The 15,107-nt window shown below is 40.1% G+C and overlaps 1 long non-coding RNA gene across 1 annotated transcript in view; it reads right to left on the reverse strand.

Annotated features, from left to right (window-relative positions):
* LOC118521005 (uncharacterized) overlaps positions 1-15,107 on the reverse strand; it is a 53,437-nt gene that overhangs the window by 18,112 nt on the left and 20,218 nt on the right. Inside the window, exons 2-5 of the long non-coding RNA XR_013446725.1 lie at positions 14,128-14,281; positions 13,710-13,760; positions 13,468-13,605; positions 7,502-7,598 (exon numbers count right to left, since the gene is read on the reverse strand). This is a non-coding gene — a long non-coding RNA (uncharacterized LOC118521005). The remainder of the gene's footprint in view (positions 1-7,501; positions 7,599-13,467; positions 13,606-13,709; positions 13,761-14,127; positions 14,282-15,107) is intronic.

A 15,107-nucleotide genomic window follows, 5' to 3' on the forward strand; every position in this document is an offset into this window, starting at 1 on the left:
TAGATGTTCACTGAAGGACATTTCACAAGGTAAAAAAATTTACTTTCTAGAAGAATCATCCTTTCAAAAGGGCCCGAATTATGCCCAGTTCTCAAATAACCCCTTTTTACAGTTTACAGACATTGCTTTTTGGCACACACATCTGATAAATGCCTTCCGTTGTTAAAAAAAAAAAAAAAAAATCCTGTTTCATTTCTTGTCCCCTTGGTGTTCAAGTCACAAGCTGCTTCTTACTCCACACCCTTACGGAATAGACCTGAATGTTCAATGAGAAACAGGACACTACTCTGCAGGTGGAATTGCAGAATCTATCTCCATCCTCCTTCAGGATCCATTAATTATTCTATTCAATAATGGCTTGGAGTTTTGTTGTAATTCAAGTAAATCAGGGTGGGAAAAACAACAAACAAGAAAATTATGGCCCTGAATTTTAAAGGGAAGCTTTGGTCTAGTGTAGAGAGCCTGGATCTCTTGTGTAAGGACATGAGTTGGAATCTCAGTCTGTCTCTTTCTTGCCTTTAAAACCACTGGCAAATCTCTTAATCTTAGACATCAATTTTTTCATGTGTGTAAATGCAGAAAATAATCATCTACCTCAGAATGTCATTGAAAGAATCATGAGGTAACATATAAAATACATTGGCAAACTGCAATCAGGGAGGAACATGAGAGTTACCATTATTCATAATAATAGTATCAGCAAAAATGATATCCTCCTTACAGCTTCACGTCAATGGGATGCTTACCCCTATTTAGCCAATAAGGGGAAAGAGCTGAAGACCATGAACTTTAGATGTCCAGAGGGCTGGCTCTAGCCCTTGCCAGGGCTTCAAACTACTTTAGTCCTTTCTTACCTCCCTTCTCTGCTTACTCAAATATTACCAGTTCTTCATGGTCTAACTTGTGTTTTATTCTCTCCTTAAAGCAACCCCAAAGTCCCAGTAATAAAATAACGGGTACTAGGTGTCCCTTTGCATGATACAATTTGAGAGGGAAACAGGTTAGTTTCCACTATCATTAAACATCATCCTCACCATTTGGCATCTATCTTAAAATGCGACACAGTAAAAATTTACAAGCATTTAACATTTTAAACACACACACACTGAGTTTCCACCTCAACTGGGTGTACCACAATTCAATTCTAACACTAACAACCCAGAGTTAATGCAGACCTCACATGTCAAAGTTTCGGTCCTCCACGAGGCTACCCTTCTTCAGATGACAGCCACACTTTGAGGAACCCCAGGCCACCCATACTTCTAACTGAATGACTATAAATCCAGGGTTCCCACAACTCCCTCAGGTGCAATAACTTGCTAGAACAGTTCACAGAACTCTGGGAGGTTCAATGCTTATGATTATAGTTTTGTTATAAAGGATATACATCAGCTAGGTCTGGGAGGGAGCACAGAGCATTCATTCCCTTTCCCTGGGGAGTCAGGGTGCATTACCCTCCCTGCACAGCAGTGTGTTCACAACCAGGAAGCTCCACTAACCTTTGTTGTCCAGAGCTTCTACTGGGATTTTATTATGTAGGCATGATTGATTGGTTTAATCATTGGCTATAAAATTGAACTCAATCTCCAGTCCCTCTCTCTTCCCCAGAGGTCAGGTTGCCCAAAAGTTCCAACCCTCTACTCACATAATTGTTTTTTCTGGTGACCGCATCCTGAAACTACTGACCCACTATTGTCATCTCATTAGCATAACAAAGATACTCCTATCACTAGGGAAATTCCAAGGAAATTCCAAAAATTCCAATTTTGAAGCTCTGTGGTAGGAACTGAGGACAAAAACCAAATATATTACTTTACTATGTAGCAGTATTTTCTGTTTGTTTTTGCCCCCCCCACATTAAAGTATAAGTTCCATGAGGCCAGAGACCTCATCTGTCTCATTCACCTCTGTACCCCTACCAACCAGAAGAGTTCTAATCATATGGTAGATGCTCAATATTTATTAACTGAATGGATTAATAAACATATGGCATATGGATGAATCAATTCTACCATTACAACTTTTTCTTTTGAAACTTGAAAGATTTAGTAATTCTCTGGCCTCTCATACGAAAACACAAAATCTATGACAACGATCATTCATAAACCATGAACAAATAAATAACACTTGGAGTAGGATAGGCTCAAGACTGGTCAAAATTCAATTCAGCCCAACAAATACTTATTGAGTACCTACTATGTGCCAGGTGCTGTTCTAAGTGCTACAAATTTAACAATTGGGCCAGGTGATTTTAGCATTGGCAAGTTTGAAAGCTGCCATGGTCTTACTGCTAATGTCTCCTATTACCATTCCATGCAATACTTGAGATTAATCATCCCAAACACCACTTGTATTATGTCTTTTGTAGATCAAATGCTTGGAATTTCATTCACATTCTACTTGATCAAGTTCAAGATCTATCACATTCCAACCAAATTAATCAAGCCCATGCTTATCATCCCCTAGGATGAATGCTCTATTTTTCTCAAAAATCAGAACACATTTGACTCATTTCCACCTTCAAGCTCTTGCTCCCTCATTGCATCCTCCAGGAATATGATTTTCTGTTTTTTTTTCCTTAATCTATATCTGATTCATCTACCCATCATGATCCAGCAGAAGGTCATGGCTTCCCCCATCTTTCTATCCACAAAAACTCTCAATTCCTGTACTACTTGTGTCTTTAGTCTATATCACTTGGCTCTTACCTAACTAATCATAATAATTCTATAAATGTATCATAAAAGATTATTACTGATACCGTTTAAATCTGACAGAGTCAAATGTTAACTGATTCCTTTAAATTACATTCTCCATATCTGGAAAAGAGTTCTAGGCTGTTGGATTCCTGTCTGTTCTCTTGAACTCCTCTTCTAAGCATTTAGAATCTGTAATTCAATGTCTGAATCTAACATTTTACAATTCTGCAAAACTGATTAAACAAAAACAAAATAACTTTAGGCACCATCCACTTATAAACATTATTATAGATTTTCTGCTAAATTCTTTCCTGCAGAATTTAACTTAATAAGGCAAACTATTTTTTTTTTTTTCCAATCTTCAATACCTCCAAATAGATATAGGAGCCTCCTTATGGTCAGAAGTTTCAAGGTATATATAGAATACATGTAGATTTCTTTGGGGCCCACTCCAAAATAAGTAGAGTTGTGATAGAACTGTGTATTTGTCATTCACAATAGCAAATTATGTAGGCAGCTTTCATTAGAGCTGGATAAATTTAGATAAATGAAGTGTGTCAACTCAGTAATTATTAAATGTTATATGTGAAGCAATTAAAGCATGAACGCCTTCAGACACAGTTATAGCTACAGGCTGGTTTGGTTTTGTTGTTGTTTTTTTTTTTTTATGAATTGTGACTCAAAATAATAAAAGCTGTCTTAAAAGTAAGGCAAAGGGGCGCCTGGGTGGCTCAGTTGGTTAAGCAACTGCCTTCGGCTCAGGTCATGATCCTGGAGTCCTGGGATCGAGTCCCGCATCGGGCTCCCTGCTCGGCGGGGAGTCTGCTTCGCCCTCTGACCCTCTCCCCTCTCATGTGCTCTCTCTCTCATTCTCTCTCTCTCAAATAAATAAATAAAATCTTAAAAAAAAAAAAAAAGTAAGGCAAAGGAGGAACAAAAGTGAAGATACCCTCATAAACATTCTACCTTTAGGAAGGTTGGATTTTACCCTTTGGTAATCAAGGGTATACCATGAGGTGACTTTTTACAACAATGCTCTCTTCCATTGTGGTTAGAAATGAATAATCCTTAATACTATGTTCCTAAGAGTGTAACTGAGGCAGGGATACTCTATTTTTTCATACAAGATTAAACTATGATTCAGCAACTAAGGCAAGACAAGAACCCACGACTCATATATTACATATTAAAACATATCCTTGTGACACCCCTAATATTAGACCATGACTCAAAACCAGCAAAGTATGAATTCCCTTATAATGAACAAAATATAGCCTATATAGGCTCCTGGCAATAGGGCTATTTCAAACAGTAGTAATTCATAGAAGGTGTCCTAAAGCGAGTTGATCAATACATTCTTTTCTCTCTAAATATGCTGCAGTAAGATCAAGCCATGCATTCATTTGTTAAGCTTTGTGAATACTCATCAGTTCTGGGAACTACCAATTTTACCTATATTGATATTTGACTCTAACTTAAAATGGAAAAATCAATATTTTAGAGAAAGAAATATGCCTTACTCTTTAATATTTTTCCTCTCTCTTTCTCTCTCTCTCTCTCTCTCCTTTCAATGACCAAAAAATTTTCCCCAGGGTGATACAGTTTCAAATGCCAAGAACTGGTAATGTCCTGTCTAAAACATAGTGACCACTAACATCTGTTTGGCTACTATTTTTATATCATTCACTGGATACTACCCAGTTCCTAAAGATCCGTCGATCATGCCCACCATTTGATTGGTCCTTGTCAGTGGTATCTCCACTGGGTAAGACAGCCCCAGAACTAAGACTATATGAAACATGATGGCAGGTATTATATGTTTTCCCCCAGTCACCAATTTTAAGCTGGGCACATGGCTTCCCAGAATAAAGTAACATTTCCCAGCCTACATCCTATTAAGTGGAAGTAAGCAGAAGTAAAAGGTAAAAATTCCAGAAGTGGTCTTAAAGACCCCTTTTCCTATTTCTTCTTCATATACCCTGAAATGAGAACATGGCAGCTGGATTGTAAGAAGCTGAATCACGAAGTAGAAGACATATATTGGTGATAATGAGGCAAGTACATAGAGTGAAACTAGATCTCCTGATGAACCAATTGGGGCACCACATCATCCCTTGGTTGCTTACTCCTGCCTTCATATCTGTGGGAGAAAAGTCAATCTCTATACTCTATACTCTATAATATACTAATACCATTGTTCTTTGAAGGTGTCAGTTACATGCAGCCATAAACTGATACAGACATAAAAGTTTGATGAATATCTTTCTTTCATCTGGATGAATACTCTTAAGAAAAGAACACATATTCCATTGTACTTGTCATTTGATTAAATGATCCTTTCTGGTCACCTCTTCTGAACTCTATTTTATACCTTAAAATATGTTCTTAAAATAATCAAAAACAAACAAAAAAAACTGTACATTTTTTTAAGAAAAGGAACTCTGTGTGATGCTGATAGCTCTAAACCTATATGCCCATACTTTCAAAACTACATGGAAACATCCCAGTATTATTTAATATTATGAGCAACCCTAAATTCATTAAGTATATGCAGTCCCAAATGCCTATTACAATTCTAAATGTACTCCCATGTCTTCACAAATGCTAGTCATCCTGGAAGACCTTTTCTTTTAATGTGTACATAAACCAGCTCCAGTCCTATGCAGCCCAGAGACCCGAGGAGTCCCTACACTGCTTACATTCCTCATCACTTAACTCTCATCAGTTTCTTTTTCTTTTCCACATTTAAAATTTTTCTTTAGTTCTCTATTTCTTGTTTTATTTTTTTAAATTTTTTATTTGAGCATAGTTGACACACAATGTTACATTAGTTTCGGGTGTACAACATAGAGATTCAACATCTCTCTACATTATGCAATGCTCACAAGTGGAGCTACTAGCCATCACCACACAACGCTACCACAATATCATTGACTATATTCCCTATGCTGTGCCTTTCATCCCTGTGACTTATTCATTCCACAACTGGAGGCCTGTATCTCCTACTCCTCTTCATTCATCTTGCCCATCTCCTTACACCCCTTCCCTCCAATAACCATCAGATTGTTCTTTGTATTTATAGGTCTGATTCTGTTTTTTGTTTATTTATTCATTTCTTTTGTTTTTTAGATTTTATGTATGAGTGAAATCATATGGTATTTGTCTTTCTCAGTGTGACTTATTTCACTTAATATAATACCTTCTAGGTCCATCCATGTTATCAGAAATGGCAAGACCTCATCCTTTCTATGGCTGGGTAGTATTCCATTGTGTACATATACCACATCTTCTTTACCCATTCATCTAGCAATGGACACTTATGTTGCCTCCATATCCTGACTATTGTAAATAATGCTTCAATAAACACAGGGTGCATATATATTTTTGAATTAGCACTTTTATTTTCTTTGGGTAAATAACCAGTAGTAGATTACTGGATCATTAATTTTGCTTCCATTGACAGACATGGCTGTTGTGTGTGTTTCATGTCCAATTTCTGACCATAAACACCATAGACATTTCTTACTACCCATCTTTTTCATTCTGGTCCCCTCTTTCTGTAGAATTCTCCCATCTTTCTTGTCTTTTCCTCATCTTCCTGGTCCTGGGACACCACTTTGTTTTAGAACTCTCAAAAGACTGTCTTTAATTCCTATTTCTTTGTTTGCAAATCAATGTAGCCTTCTTTGACATAATCCTCTATTACCAGTTAGGAATTAAGGATGGAAGGAGGTGGGGGGAGGGCCTATAGTACTTTCACAATCAAAAGTTTCATTGACAAGGAGAACAACAAATACAGACATGAGAGAGATAACCTGTATCTTTATTCATGAATAGATATCAAAAAATTAGAAGAATCCATTTGTCTTAACTTTAAGTCAGATTAAAGTTTAAATATCTAAGGTGGACTTTCTTCTAGGTAAGAAAAATCATTATGAATGAAAAGGGTGGCTATAGAATATCTATTCTCCAGACCTTCAGATCACATTCTCCAGGATTTTGATTTTTTTTCTCTTTCCCATTCCATAAGCTCAAGCCCTCTACCTATAACACCACCAAGTTCTTCTCATTTCAAGGGCACTGCTTTTTCTGCTAAATTACATTGCTTTCCAAACCACTTCATTGGAGTTTCCTTTCCAAATCCATTTTTGATCTCTTGTGCAAAAGGAACAGGAGAACTTTTGATAACACGTCCCTTGAATTAATTAATGATAAGGTTGTCTCGTTCCCTTGAGTAAGGGCATGACCAGACTACATTTGTTTTTCATGAGTGAAGAGATGCACTCATCATAACTACTTCTTGTAATCCTCATATACAGAACTAAATCTCTTTCTTAAAATCCCAAGTGTGAATTCCTTCAGAAGATACTGTCCTAGAATTTTGAGAAGTATTTCAGCTTTTTTTCTGATAATCATCTACTGAACACCTTTTATCTGTGGCTATCACACTGGTCACTAGAGCTATTTAAAGATAGTAAGATTTGATTTTTTACTCTGGAGGAGGAAGAAAGTGGAAAAGAGATGTGATAAAGATATGATAAGGATCTATTTGAGTACAAAGGAGGGGACCTTACCTTAAGGAGGTACCACCAAAAGCTTCATAACAGAGGTATTATCTGAGTTGAATCTTGAAAGACAAAAGGAAATAAAAGTTACACAGAAAACACCAGGGCTAAAAGGACACTGCATGCAAATCAAACAATATGAGCAAAAATTTGGAGGAATCAAACCTTATGTTCCAGTAGTTTAGAATTGCTGTAGCATTAACTGTAAAGTGAGAAATGGAAAAAGATATGTTATACCTTACTTATGTGTTTCATTAACTTCTCTGTGTTTTTTCTGTCTTCTCCATTAGCATTATAAGAGGAAGAATTTTCTCTCTCTTTATTTCCTCAGCACCTAGAACACATAGGTGTTCAATAAATATTTGTTGAATGACTGAATGACTCTAAGTATAGCCAGGAGGAAATGTTGTACAGCATAGGGATGAAGAACATGAGCTCTGCCCAAAGAAAACTTGTGCACACATACAAGGAAACATGTCTAAGAATGGCAGCCCACTATTCAGAACAACCAAGTCCTGGATTCAAGCCAATGCCCATCAACTAAAGAGCAGATCAACCAAAGGTAGTATATTCACAAAACGGTTCGTTACATAGTGGTCAAAGTACAGTGATATAGGTCAGTCTTCGGGACAGTATGTCCCAAAGAATTAGGATAGCCATTTGAAGTGAAAATCATCTAAAATAAAAATATATACTTTTGGGGAATACATATGATAGCAGTAAGTGTATATTAAAACAAAAGTAGATTCAGAATGATGGTAACTTCAGAGAAACAGGGAAGGGAAATAAAAACATGAGTCATATTTTTAGGTTTAGATTATTGTCAAGGTCTTAAGAGTCATGTTTTGGGTGGCATTTGGGGGTGTGATAACATTATTAAAAATAACGAACTATCCATGCATGGCAATGTTGAGAATGTGTCATAAAACAAACACAAAGCTGATTCTATGCAACCAAGACCCAAAAGAAGGAAAAGGAGGGAAAAAGGGTGTTCCTGAGCTCCTGTGTCCTCCTGGGAGTGGGAAGGGAGTATTATGCTCTGGAATCAGTCCATGTGGGCTCAAATTCCAAACATGTGGTTTTCTAGCTGTGTGATCTTGGATAAATTCTTTAAAGACTTTGTGCCTTATGGGCGCCTGGGTGGCTCAGTTGGTTGAGCGGCTGCCTTCGGCTCAGGTCATAATCCTGGAGTCCCGGGATCGAGTCCCACATCGGGCTCTCTGCTCAGCAGGGAGTCTGCTTTCCCTCCGACCCTCCCCCCTCTCATGTGCTCTCTCTCTCTCTCATTCCCTCTCTCAAAAAAATAAATAAAAACCTTTAAAAAAAAAAAAGACTTTGTGCCTTACTTTCCTGAACTGTAAATGGAGGGAATAAAAACAATACCTTCATTTTAGGGCTGTTTTGAAATTAAACATATGTAAGTGCATATGCCTAGCACATAATGTTAAGTAAATATTGTAATAAATACAAAGAATAGATGAATACTGACTGTTAACAGTACAGGACCAGAAAGTGGAAGACCTTGTGTATATGCTAAATAGTTTCTGCTTTACCTGTCAAGGCTTTTATAACTCCAGAAAAAGTTTAAGTCAGGAAATAATATGATTAGACTTTCATTTTCAACAGGTCCCTGTAACTGCAATACTGTGGAGGAATATAAGAATTAACAGGGAGGCCAATTAATGTATTATTACAATAGTTATGGAGAAATATGATGGAAGCCTAATCTAAGGCAGTAGTGGTAGAAAAGGAAAAGTGAGGACAGAAATGACAAAATCTTGGTACACAGTTGTCTGTGGATGAGCTTGGAATGACTCCCAGAATTGAGGATTGTGGGATGAGTGAAGGCTGGCTCTGTTCCCATGATAGGAAATACAGAAAAAAATGGAGGTTTCCCAATCTAGATACTATTGACATTTTGGCATGAATAAACCCTGTACATAGAGAAAGAGCAGATTTACAGGGGAAGATAATGAGTTCAGTGTTGAATATATTGGATATGTTAACTTTCAGATGCCTCTGGGGCATACAGGTGGTGCTATTTAATAAAGAATTAGATGTTAAGAGCATGATTCCGGAGAAAAGTCTGAATTTCCAATATAGATTTGGACACTTAATTTATATACTATAACTAAAGCCATGGGAGACAATGAGTCCACCTATGGGGAGCATATACAATAAGAAATTAAAGCACTGAAAATATAGGCCTGAAAACATACCAGTTCAGGGATGAGCAGAAGAAGATAAACTAGCAAATAGATAATTTCTTTTTTTCTTGTCTTATTGCAATTTTCTAGGACCTCCACTGGAGTGTTTCATAGCCGAGACAGCAAGCATTAGTGTGTTGTTTACAAATATAATAAGAATGCTTCTAAAGGGTTCGCCATTTAGAATGGTACTTCTTGAAAATGTTAGTGGATATAAGACAAAGATTGTTAAAGAGCTTATTTCCAAGGAGATAAAAATTGGACCAAGGATACAGGTAGAGGAATAAGCTTGAACAAATTGGCATACAAAGGCGAATGTACCTCTTTCTCCAAGAACAGAGAAAAGGAAGTGGCAAGGGTTTTGATTGTTTTCTAATAATTACTTCCCTTCCTTTCATATAAAATATATAAAGTATTTAACTTATTTAGACTAACTCTCATAGCTATTATGCCAATAAAATCAGACCAATATTTTGAGCTGTACATTTACAGGTTTGGGGAATAAAGAGGAGTTTATGCCTACTAGTCTCATTTTTTTTTTTTTTTTTTTTTTTTTTGCTGGTGGGTAATCTGGATATAGACATCTTAATGGATCCAATATGCCCCCCTCAAAGTCTAGCAACCCAAAGTTTTACATGGTAGAGCTGAACAGGATTGACCCCATTTAGGGAAAATGATCTTTATAGATGATTTTGCTCCATGATTAAGTTAAATTCTGCTGTTACTAAAGACTGTAGAAACATTTGGAAATTCTCTTCAGGTTGAGACAGAAGAATCCTCTCAGAAAGGGGGTGCCTGGGTGGCTCAGTTGGGTTAAGCGTCTGCCTTCAGCTCAGGTCATGATCTCAGGGTCCTGGGATCAATCCCCACATCGAGGTCTCTGCTCAGCAGGGAGTCTGTTTCTCCCTCTCACTCTCGCTCTGTGCTCTATCTCTCTCAAATAAATAAATAAATAAATAAAAATCGTAAAAGGGAGAAAAAAAGAAACCTCTCAGAAAAATGAAGATGTTGAAATACAAAATCCAGAACAATACAGGTCATGGCTTGACAAACTACAGCTTGCAGGCCCTATCTTTCTGTTTTATCTACAGCCCATAGGAACTTGCACTGGCTAGCACCAGAGTCATGGAGACCAAACCCAGGCATCCACTCTGTGATCCATGCTCCACCCCCACCTCCCTCCCTAGCTGGCAGCTGAGCCTTGCTGCTACCCAGAGCCAGCTCTTATTGCCCCTTGAATGTGAGGGACTTTGCTGTTAGCACTGAGTGATGGACTCTCAGCCCAAGAGTCACCGCACTGCCAGGCCACACCTCTCGAGCCAGTTGTTCTTCCTCTAGCACACAGGTGCAAAGCCTACCCACCACCTGGGACAGCCCACTAAAGGCAAACAGCAGAGATTTTCTCCCTTGTTGTATAAATATCTTCAGTTTTGCCTCTTAACCTTATAGAGCCTAAAACATTCAGTAGCTGGCACAGAAAATGTTTGCCAATCCCTGGAAATTTCTTGGACGTTGAGTAAAGGGAGGAGCCAAGAATAAAAATTTCTTCCAAAGAAATTTGCATTCATTTGACTAGCTAGGGAAAAATGTATCTTTTTCTTCCTAGGTAAACTAAATTACCAAAATGTAAACAACACAACTTTGTTACAGTTAGGGTAATTCAGGTCTTCTCATCTGGAACACCCTGACATTTTAGGCCTGGTAAGTCCTGTGCACTGAAGGATATAAGGAGCATTCCTGACCCCTAACTTCTAGAGCAGGTAGCAACCACCTGCCTCTCTCCAACAACCAAAATGTTTCCAGACATTGCCAAATGTCCCCTGGGGTGGGGCCAAAATCACCCCCGAGGTTGAGAACTACTAGAGTAATTAAAAGGTAATCAAATCCCCTAGACCTGGCTCTTCCTATTCTATCAGTATTTTAACTTGGTAAAAATTACTTCATCACTTCTGGGAAATTATTTTAACAGTATTCTTTCCCCATAAGCATAAGAATTTTAATCGCTGGGATATCTGTGTCAGAATCTTCTCCCGGTGATGTGTACGGGGAGGGGAAGGATAGTGGGGGACAGGATGGGAGGTGAAGAGGGCAGCGTGGGAACGCAGAGAGAGGAGGTGAGCACTCCTGCCAATGAAGGTTCTTCCCCCATGGATATGTTAGAAACTCAGAAACCAGAAAAGGGACTGAGCTAGGAACCGAGGAGCTATGAACCTACAGGAATCCAAAGGTTTGCCAAAGACAAAGAGGCCAGAAGCATGGATTAAAGCAGGGATGCAGAGCCTGGAAGATGATGGCAAGCACACCACATAAATGGAGAAACATCCAAGACAGTTGCTCTGAAAGCCTTCACTGCCTAGGGCTGTTATTTGTAGCTGTCATACGGCATCTCCACTGCCTCACCAAGTTGAAAGGGCCAGAGAGGGTATTGGCATAACTGACCTGATCTCATTGGCACTTCCGTTCACAAAAGAAAATTCTTTATTCCATTATCAATTCGTAAGACGGAGGACATGGCAGTGCACCTGTGTTTAAAGGAAGCCAATCTTTGTTCCTAAAGCTTCAAGTTTCCTGGCTCTCACAAACCAGAAGGCCCACAGCAAGCTAAGAGAGAATATGTGTAGAAAGGGGCTCTAACCCAAGAGGGACTGGATAAAGAACCAGCTGAGAGGGCCAGGGCCTTCCTGCAGCTTTGCTTCCCCACTGCTGGGCCCCCGGAAACTCTTTGTTTAATCTCTCCTCTACTAGATGCAAATTTGTCTTAGTATTCAGAGCCCCCTCTCCCCACCCCAGGAGGCCTCCCCAGACAATTTCTCGTAGGCTCTAACAGCTTCTCCTCCACCACTGTAGGCACACCCTCACCACTCAGGTAATGATGTACCGGATTACACAAGTGCTTCTGAGAGTACATTTTTTTTTCCTCTCTGTATTTTTCAGTGCTTTTTTGTTCGGTCCCTCTTATTTTTATTAGAGTGCCTTGCTCCTACATAATTCCCCACTGTGACTGGGACAGTTGTCTGCAGCGCGGCAGGTACTCGGAAAATGCGGCCCGCCTGCATGACCACTCAGACAAGGACTCCCATCCCCGGCATATTAATGACAAGATTTCTTTTGAGATGACATAGTTGTTGTGTTATATCTATGCTGGAGAGTCTTTGAGTCTCTGTTGGTCTCTGCCTCATTATCTCTTTTTCTAAAGGCTTTATCAGTCATACACACACAAGAATTCTAGCCATGTCTTTTCCCCTAGGAACAAGAATACGGACAAGAATAGCAAAATGAGATTCAACTTAGAAAAGTACACAGAATTTTCCCTAAGAGAGTCTAAGAATGGCATGGGTGGGGGGGAATTCAATGAATTGGAGAGGAGTAAATTTAAAAGAAAGAGAGGGAGACAAATAGCAGAACAACAGCACTTCTTTTCGTGGTTTGACCTTGAACACCCTGGATCAATTTGTACTTGTCTTAATGAGAGACCACGGTCTTCTTGTCTCCTGATGGCAACGGCTCTTGGTGCATGCTGTCAGTACACTACCTCGTATGTAGGGATAACGAACAGCAATGATCATTCTCACCATTTAACCCTTAAAGTTCCCCCCAGAATAACAGTCTTGGGAAACGCTCCAGAATAAGTTAATTGGTAGAGCAGTTTGGGAAACACCTTTTCCTAAAGAGGCATTCCACACACTAGCATTGCTTAGCTTTGTTATGTACTGCATGTCCCCACCTTGTTTTTCTTTGACCCTGAAGGCCTTCCATCACATTCCTCACTGTCGCCAGTCTATTGCCATGCTGAAAATCACAGCTTGGCATGGCAGGGTGAGTCCAGAGAAGGAACTGTAGTAGCAACCAGAGGCTGCCGTCCAAAATATCTCCCCTCTATTCCTACAATCTTACTGGGAACAAAGGAGCACCAGATGGGCCAGTCTCTCTCCCCCATGGCAGAAAAGCTTTCATTAACAGACACAGTGAGGAACAGGGAGAATGAAATGCACTTACTTGCTCCCCTGTGACTTTTGGAAGATTCCAGAAGGTAGCCTAAGGCCAGGTCCACGTCCAGGACTGACCCAAGCAGGTGGCTGCTGGGATGTGGATGGAGCCTGACAGCCAAGAGGCTGTGTCGAGTCAAAAGAGAATCTTGAAAGAGAAAGTAGGAGAGAGGGACACTGGGTCACTGTCCCTTCTGGTAAAAAACAACGAGTGGAACAAACCAGCATGACCTCCCAAGCCAGGCAACTCACTGAGCTTCCTGTTGGTGCTTTTCGTTCTGTTTGGAAGGCTGTGAGTGACAGCTGCAGGATGAAAAAAGAGAAAGACAAGTCATGACACCTGTTCTTTTTCTTCCTCCTGTAATATAAGCTTCAAATCCTGCAGAAAAGCCAGAAGTTATAGGATGACTCTCTGTACTGTCTGCTGTTAATGAGGCCTCCAGTGACATTTCCCCGCTAGACAGTGAACAGGTAACGATCTCGATTCTGAGAAAGGAGAGGTGGGTCACACCTGGGGGCGCCCCTGATTATTTCCAGCAGCCAACCCCTGCCTTGGGAGAACCCTGGCCCTGGCAGGTATACTAATCATGGCAGGCTGGCTGGGATCAAAGGCCCTGGATTACTGGGGTGTTGGCCATGCCAGCCTACAGGGCTTTCCCCAGAAACTCACGTTAGGGACTTGGCGAGTGAGCTGCCTGGCCAGTGAAAGGTGCAGGTTCTCCTGTGAAGCTCTTTAGCTGCCCACAGGGGTGTCCCGGGCATTTGCTGACACTCACTCATGCCATCCGTAGGTGCAGTCTGCCTGGCTCCGTCTAGAATCTCACCTGCATGCAAAATAAAACACCCTTGTTACCAAGACTGCTGTGCTTGGTTCCCCAAAGCTGTCCCCAGACAAAAGCCTCTGGGAAGAGTACACTCCGAAAACATTCCTAAGATGGCGGTGTTTGGGGGTGCTTCCCGAGCATGTTGATTTGTGTTGGTAGACAGTATGACCCTTTTGTCCTTCTCACCATCCCACCTTCTTTAGATACCATCTCCAGAGGCTAATACGTGCAGCTCTGCCCCAGCATAAACGGTGCACGTTTGTGTCACCCACGGACCGGCTCTCTTGTACACTCCACGTCATGCTGTCCCTTTTTTTCCCTTTTTTTTTTTTTGCTCAGTATAGCATTACATTCTGAGCAAACGCTACTTCCCTGACTATGATTGATCCCCACTTATTTCATCCTGAATGCAAAGTATTTGATTTCAAGAGTGGTTCATTCTGCTCGGTGAACTCATTATGAAGTCAAGCTGAACATCTCACAGATGTGAAGCACCTCGTCTCTGAGGTTCAGCGATCTAATTTGGAATCTCATTATAGACCTTAGACTGGTGGTGGGCACGGGGGCAACTACCTGGCTGGTGTTCTCCTGCCCATCTCCTATCCCATAAAGAAACTGTCATTTCAATATCGGCACGCCAGAATATTCCCCGTTTTGGAAAATAGCTTTATTTATCTCCCCAGCAATGCTTCTTGGCACTGATGAGAGAGTAATACTTTGTAGGCTATTTTATTAAGCATCTCAGGAGGTCAGGTGCTGAAAGCGACAGCTCCACAGCTCGACAGCTCACAGCTGCTGGCTTCCCTTCTATTTAGGAGGCTTCTCG

This window comes from Halichoerus grypus, chromosome 4 (genome assembly GCF_964656455.1).
Source record: "Halichoerus grypus chromosome 4, mHalGry1.hap1.1, whole genome shotgun sequence".
NCBI lineage: Eukaryota > Metazoa > Chordata > Mammalia > Carnivora > Phocidae > Halichoerus > Halichoerus grypus.